Source organism: Heptranchias perlo, chromosome 16 (assembly GCF_035084215.1).
Source record: "Heptranchias perlo isolate sHepPer1 chromosome 16, sHepPer1.hap1, whole genome shotgun sequence".
NCBI lineage: Eukaryota > Metazoa > Chordata > Chondrichthyes > Hexanchiformes > Hexanchidae > Heptranchias > Heptranchias perlo.
The window spans coordinates 56,625,311-56,633,512 of record NC_090340.1 but is presented as its reverse complement, the minus strand read 5'-3'; positions in this window follow the sequence as shown (position 1 = coordinate 56,633,512).

Sequence of the window (8,202 nt, the reverse complement as noted above, 5' to 3'; positions counted from 1 at the left end):
TCTGATCTCTTTTTACCTGGTTGTACACTGAATGTTGTCTTTACCCTGGAAGAAGCTCAGTTGTTTTATAATTTAGGGAAGAAATACAGCTAGAAAGGGTTAAACACATTTCCTGTTGTATTCTCAAATGTTGAGTTGGCAGAAGACCATCATTACATTTTTCTTACACTAAATACGCATTGCACAAAGCAATGTTTTACAAGGGAGTGAGATGTGGTATTATCCTTCACAAATGCCAGTTCAATGGACTTAATTAAAATATACTTCATTCTTTGTTCAGTTTATGTGGGCCAGTCAATGGGATTAAGTGATTAAAAGTTAAGGCTTCATTTGTGGAAGACTCCTCACCAACACAGCTTGACTGCCCAGTTGTAAGTTTCAGCTTGTTGCTCCCCTACAATAATAAGGAATGAATGAATGAACTGATCCGTAGTGGATGAAGCCAGAGGAAGTCATGCTACCGGTCTAGATTTAGGGTTCTCCTCATTTTGTGCTAACTATAACACTGCACTATTATATGTATATTGGCTTAAAAACAATAAAATGGAAGGCTGGCCATTGCCCTCAAGTGTATAACCATTTCAAATGGAAAATAACCTAATATTTTTACACAACAGCAGGACTAATTAGGTAAGTTAGACTGGAGATCGTATTGCTGTGGAAATTGCTGTATTTAGTAGAACTAGTTCATCTTGATGTACTTTAGGGAGACTGTGCTCTTTGCAATTTAAATCTATATTGATTTTCTAAATAGTACATACAGGAGGACATCAGGGATAACACAAGGAAGCCTATTGAGCATTGAACTGGACGAATGTTGGTTTGTTTTATATTTTTCTATTTATGTCTTGTTTGTGATAAAAAGTTAATTGATTTTATAGTTTTTTGCTGTGATTTATCATTTTCCTTTTCCATGAGTTTGTGAGGAACACAGGATTGTGGAGGGGGTGACTGGTGCGTGTGATGTCTTTGATCTGGTCGTGTCACAGATGCTGGAGAGAAAGGTGTCTCCATGCTGGGCATCCATTGGGGTGTAGGTCTATTGGGAAGTGGGCCATTTCCAGGGACAGCTGTTTGGATTGAGGCTGAGAGCTGATTTTGCAGTGTTGCTACTGAATATTGAAGCTGGGATGGTCCATGGAGGGAGATTGAAGGCTGCTGGTTTAATATTGGTTCTGATTGGGAAGCTGGTCAGGTTCTGAGGAGCGTTGCTCTAAAGGGAGGTTGGGGTTGTTTGCAAAGTTATTTTGTGTGGTTCCTATGGTTTTTGTTAGGGAGCGGCTGAAGGTAATACTGGGTGCAATCAAGGATTAATCAAGCCTATACTTAGCAGATTCATCGCTAAATGTAAAATTAAGCCCCTCGACCCTGTTCTGCCATTTAATTTGATCATGGCTGATCTGTAACTCAACTCTATTTACCCGCCTTTGATCCATATCCCTTGATAGAATAGGATGCAAAGAGGCTTCAAGGCGATTTAGACAAGTTGAGTGAGTGGGCAAATACACGGCAGATGCAGTATCATGTGGATAAATGTGAAGTTATCCATTTCGGAAGGAAAAACAGAAAGGCAGAGTATTATTTAAATGTTGATAGATTGGGAAATGTTGATGTACAAAGGGACCTGGGTGTCCTTGTACACCAGTCACTGAAAGCAAACATGCAGGTTCAGCAAGCAGTTAGGAAGGCAAATGGTATGTTGGCCTTCACTGCAGGAGGATTTGAGTACAGGAGCAAGGATGTCTTACTGCACTTATACAGGGCCTTGGTGAGACCACACCTGGAGTATTGTGTGCAGTTTTGGTCTCCTTACCTAAGAAAGGATATACTTGCCATAGAGGGAGTGCAGCGAAGGTTCACCACACTGATTCCTGGGATAGCAGGACTGTCGTATGAGGAGAGATTGGGTCGACTCGGCCAGTATTCACTTGAGTTTAGAAGAATGAGAGGGGATCTCATTGAAACATATAAAATTATGACAGGGCAAGACAGACTGGATGCAGGGAGGATGTTTCCCCTGGCTGGGGGGTACAGAAGATTTCCACTGCCCTTTGTGTGAAAAAGTGTTTCCTGACATCACTGCTGAATGACCTTGCTCTAATTTTAAGATTGCTCCCCCCTTGTTCTGGATTCCCCCACCAGAAGAAATAGCTTCTCTAACTGCCCTATCGAATCCTTTTATCATTTTAAACATCTCAATTAGGTCACTCCTCAACTTTCTAAACTCAAGGGAATACAAGCCAAGTTTATGAAACCTGTCCTCATAGTTTAACCCTTCAAGCTCTGGTATCATTCTGGTGAATTTGCACTGCACCCCCTCCAAAGCCAAAAATCCCTCCTGAGGCGCGGAGCCCAAAACTGAACACAATACTCCAGATAGGGTCTGACCAAGGCTCTGTACAACTGAAGCATAATTTCCTCCCCTTTATATTTCAGCCCCCTTGAGATAAAAGCCAACATTCCATTAGCCTTTGATTGTGTACATGGATACCCAAATCGCTTTGCACCTCCACAGTTCCTGGTCTTCCGTTTGTAAGAAATTATTCCTAATTGTGTTTTATGAATCCAAAGTAAATGACTTCACACTTCCCTCCCCCCCCCCCCCCCCCCCACAATTGAATTGCATCTGCCACAGTTTTGCCCACTCATTTAATCTGTCTATGTCCCTTTGTAACTTCCTGCTCCCATCTACACAATTTACTGTGCCTCCTAACCTAGCGTCACCTGCAAACCTGGACATACAACACTCTATTCCTTCATCCAACTCATTGATATGTCCGGTCAAAAGCTGAGACCCCAGTGCATATCCTTGGGAACAGACCAGGCATGACGTTTCTCTATCTCTGTCGTATCTGGTCTGATATATCCTCCATTGGCCTCATTTGGAGTTTTCCCATGGTTGCCGTTGACCAATTCCAGTCCATTACCCGTGCCTCTGCTCTCACGCCCTCTCCTGCCCCTCACAGCAATGCCAATAGGTGTCCATACTGCAGCTCTGGCACCACATGTAGCCCTGAGCACTGGCAATCTGCCCTCAAAGCCCAGGATACTCGATCCGATTTGCATGTATATTTCTTCTTTCCTGAGTTGTTAGAATCTTGAGCCTGGAGATTAGGAAAAGGCTGTTCTTAGTGTTGCTGCTTCATTGGTGAATGAATCCTAAATCAAAACATTAAGATCTGTTGGGATAGGCAACTTTTGATATATGCAAATTAATGGGAACATGAATTTAAACATTTACCTGTGGCCCCTGAGCCTCTATGGTATGTATCTGTGTCCTACAGCCACAAAAAGCTTTGGACACTCTTGCTCTAAATTACAAGAGTGACTTGTCCACAAGCGCAACATAATTGTTATTTTTAAACCAAAAACCACATCTTTAAAACAGAGAACATTGAATTGAAAATACATGAAAGAGACAGACTAGTGAAGTCAGTTAACCCTCCAGCCTTTCACCTCTGGAGTGGAATTCAAATCTAGCTTACCATGTAGAAATGAAAGCCTCTTCTCTCTCCCAACCGTAGTGGTCCTACTCGAGAAGAGGTTGGTCAGTTTGGCCAGTCCTAGTTGCTTCGGTCCTGCTGCACAAGATTGCCCATAATTCAGCATGGGTTGGTGCCACATTTGCAGTCTCACTCCGAGAGGTCATAAAGATGAATGGTGCAGGAAATCCGAAAAATACAGATGCGGTTGGGGCAGAGTAAAGTGAGCTTTGCTCCGCGTCTGGTTTTGACATGTTTGACTTGGGGGCACTTGATGCTGACACCTGTTGACGAAAGTTGAAAGATTCTTTCAATGCCCTTCCACTTGGAGTGATGACAGAACGGATCCTCGTCTTCTCAGAAAGTACCCACCATCTCTACTGCGCTGTCGCCATCATACCAGGAGTAGTGGTTAGTTAAAAATAAAAACAGACGGAAATTGGGATGTGGAATCTGTGCAGTGAGCTGACAATCCCCTTTAAGAAGTTTAACACTATAATTATACACACTTGGAGTGGGACCAATACAGGAACAGATGTTGAGAGCAGTACGAAAGCCAGATAGATAGCGGTTCATGTGTTTTTAATTTGAATTGATTTTTTTGTATGGAAAAATATCCAGAACAGGACAAAGATCAATGACATCCCCTCTGTTTATGGATACTTGCAAATAGATCGGGACAGGTCTGATAGAAAAACATTGGAAAATTAAAATTGTTTACTATGTAATTAGAGTGTTAATGCAGTAGGACACTTCATAATGTAATCTAACTAGCAAGTTGTAAGAAACAGTTTTTATGGTTTTGAGAATTTATTTCTGTCTATAATTCACATTTGGCATATATAAAGCAGCAGCGACTATGTCTAATGGAGGAAGCATAGAGCCACACAGTGTATTGCATCAGGATACACCATAGAATGTGAGTTATCACTCGTGTTCCATTCTGTATTTCCTCCAGCTAAACTTTGGGAAGTCCAAAGCCATTGTCTTTGGCCCCTATCACAAACTCCTCGCCACTGACTCTGCCCCCCCCTCCCCAGCCACTGCCTCAAGCTGAAGTAGACTGTTTGCATTCTATTTGACCCCATGTCCTCCCCATCGCAAAGATCGCCTACTTGCACCACCGCTCGCCTCCACCCCTACCTTAGCCTTCTGCTGCTGGTAAAAAAAAAAAAACCTCACCAAGACAGATTCAACTATTCCAATGTTACTTAAGAAAAGACATACTTGCTCTCGAGGCAGTACGAAGAAGGTTCACTCGGTTAATCCCGGGGATGAGGGGGCGGACATATGAAGAGAGGTTGAGTAGATTGGGACTCTACTCATTGGAGTTCAGAAGAATGAGAGGCGATCTTATTGAAACATATAAGATTGTGAAGGGGCTTGATCGGGTGGATGCGGTGAGGATGTTCCCAAGGATGGGTGAAACTAGAACGAGGGGGCATAATCTTAGAATAAGGGGCTGCTCCTTCAAAACTGAGATGAGGAGAAACTTCTTCACTCAGAGGGTAGTAGGTCTGTGGAATTTGCTGCACCAGGAAGCTGTGGAAGCTATATCATTGAATAAATTCAAAACAGAAATAGACAGTTTCCTAGAAGTGAAGGGAATTAGGGGTTACGGGGAGCGGGCAGGAAATTGGACATGAATTTAGATTTGAGGTTAGGATCAGATCAGCCATGATCTTATTAAATGATGGAGCAGGCTCGAGGGGCCGATTGGCCTACTCCTGCTCCTATTTCTTATGTTCTTATGTTAATGTTCTGCCAGCCAGCCTCCATCCTACGCCCTTCATAAACTTCAGCTTATCATAGAATCATAGAATCATAGAAGTTTACAACATGGAAACAGGCCCTTCAGCCCAACATGTCCATGTCGCCCAGTTTATACCACTAAGCTAGTCCCAATTGCCTGCACTTGGCCCATATCCCTCTCTACCCATCTTACCCATGTAACTGTCCAAATGCTTTTTAAAAGACAAAATTGTACCCGCCTCTACTACTGCCTCTGGCAGCTCGTTCCAGACACTCACCACCCTTTGAGTGAAAAAATTTCCCCTCTGGACCCTTTTGTACCTCTCCCCTATCACCTTAAATCTATGCCCCCTTGTTATAGACTCCCCTACCTTTGGGAAAAGATTTTGACTATCTACCTCATAGATATTTTGACTATGCCCCTCATTTATCCAACACTTTGCTGCCTGTATTCTATCCTGCTCCATCCTGTTCACCCATATTCCTGTCCTTGCTGACCTACTTTGGCTCTCGGTGCCCCAAGCCCTCAAATTTAATAATTTCATCCTTGTGATTAATTTCCTCCATGGCCTTACTCTTCCCTATTTCTGTAATGTCTTTGAGCACTCCACACCACCTCCCACCCCCACCTCCTCTGACTGTCGCCTTTTATGTATCTCTCCCTCTCTTTCCCCCCACCCCCACTCGCCATTGACTTCAGTCATGCCACTTTGGCCCCATGCTCTGGTATTACACCCTTTAACCGCTCTGCCTATCCACCTCCATTGTCTCCTTTAAGAGTCTTCTTAAAACAAACTTTTTGATCACCCCTCCTAAGAGCTGCTTCTCAACGTCCATTCTTTTTTTGATTATGCCTCCGCGAAACACTTTCAATCACACTTCTGTGAAGCACTATACAAATGCAAGTTGTTGTTGCGTGGCTTGTTACCAGTGACTTTTTACTTTATCTAACAATGAACCCTGATGTTTTGAAAAACAAACCTTAAAATAGCAGGTGATAGTCATATGACTGGTAAATGTCACATTCCCAGCTGATCTTGTTTGTCCCTTTCAGTAAGTTGACAATCCTGTCACTCTTGTTTGCTTCTGCAGTCACTCAGGGTCAGGTATAGTGAGGAATGCAGCGATGATCCTATCACATCAGTCCCGACAGTGTGCAACGTCAGGGAAATGGGAATTGGCTGCAGGGAATAGCAACGTGCTTGTTGCTCCCTGATCTGGCACAGCTCCAAAGTGACAAAATATTGGGCCACCAACTTTTCTTCACTGTTTTATTAAAAGAGCTTTTTGAAAAAGTAGATTTTTTTTTTGCAGAATTATTGATAATAAAATCTGGCTGGGTTTGGGGGAGTGAGGGGGAGGGAAGAGAGTTCAATTCTTGACACATAAAGCTGTCCTCCAGTTGATGTTGGCGAGAGAGCAGTTATTGATAGTGTTTCGATATCTGCTGTCCTCAATCATTATTCCAACCAAACAATAACAACAACTTGTATTTACATAGTGCCTTAAAAGAGGAGAGAAAGGCAGAGAGGTAGTGAACTGGAGTATAGTGGATCACTAGCATAACGCGCTGTACTGCGGATGTTGATGGACTGGCTGCCATGGTTGTACAGCATAGCTCATTGATGTAGCACCTTTCATGATTTCAGGATGTCCCAAAGTGCTTTACAGCCAATTCAGTACTTTTGAAGTGTAGTCACTGTTGCAATGCAGGAATCACGGCAGCCAATTTGTGCACAGCAAGATCCCACAAACAGCAACATGGTAATGACTAGATATTCCGTTTTTAGTGATGTTGGTTGAGGGATAAATGTTCCTGTTCCTCTTCGAAATAATGCCATGAGATCTTTTACGTCCACCCGAGAGGACAAACGGGGTCTCAGTTTAATGTCTCATCCAAAAGACGGTAGCTCTGACAGTGCAGCACTCCCTCAGTATTGCACTGGATCATCAGGCTGGATTTTTATGCTCGAATCTCTGGAGTGGGACTTGAACCCATGACCTATCTGACTCAGAGGCGAGGTTGATGCCCACTGAGCCATGGCTGACTCCATGTTATTTCAGGAGTGATGTTAGTGACTATTCAAAGTGTGGTATCAATGCACACAATGTGCAAAGGAAGAATCTGGGAGAATTACCCTACTAAATCTCACCTACAAACCTCTGATACCCCAACATAAAATGAAGGCTCGCTAAATCTGTTGAGTTTAAAAAAAAACTCATCTTTTCTCTCCCAGCAAGCAAGCACATACACTGGAGATAAAAATAAACAATTGTAAATACTGGAAATCTGAAACAGAAACAGAAAATGCTGGAAACACAAAGCGGGTCCTGCAGCTTCTGAGAAGAGAAAAGATGAGTAAAATGTTTTCAGTATGGGCCTGTTCCAGCAAAAGATCTACACCCGAAACATTAGTCACATGCTCTGTACTGGAAGCAGATATTTTGTGAGTGATTAGCCTTCATACCCAATTCTGTTTCACGATAGCACGTAATAAAAAAATAGCAGGCCCATTCAATCATGTCAGCAACCTGCTAAACATGCTGATATATTTTAATGTTTTTTTTTTGTGTCTGCTCCAGTAGCATTCATTATCTTATTTTCTCTCCCTCCCCCTTGGTCCACTGATACTCACCGTCTAAGCTTGGGCATTGAGATGGTCGTTTGGGTATGGTACAGGAGGGCTTTTGGCACCAGGAGACCCATACCCCAGCGTGAATAAGTGCCTCACAATAGGAGAGGAGAAAGATGAAGGGGAAGCATAATTTGCCTCTGGGATGCGTTGCCGGCTGGTATGGTGGGCGCTGACTCTCTACAGGCCATCAAGAGGGGGCTGGACCAGTTCTTGACTGGGGCAGAGATCGCGTCATGTAGAAGGTATGTGGATTAACAGATAACGTACGCATGGCCAATGTTTTCACCTGGACTGGTTTCGATCGCCTGAGGGAGTCGGAGAGGAATTTGCCA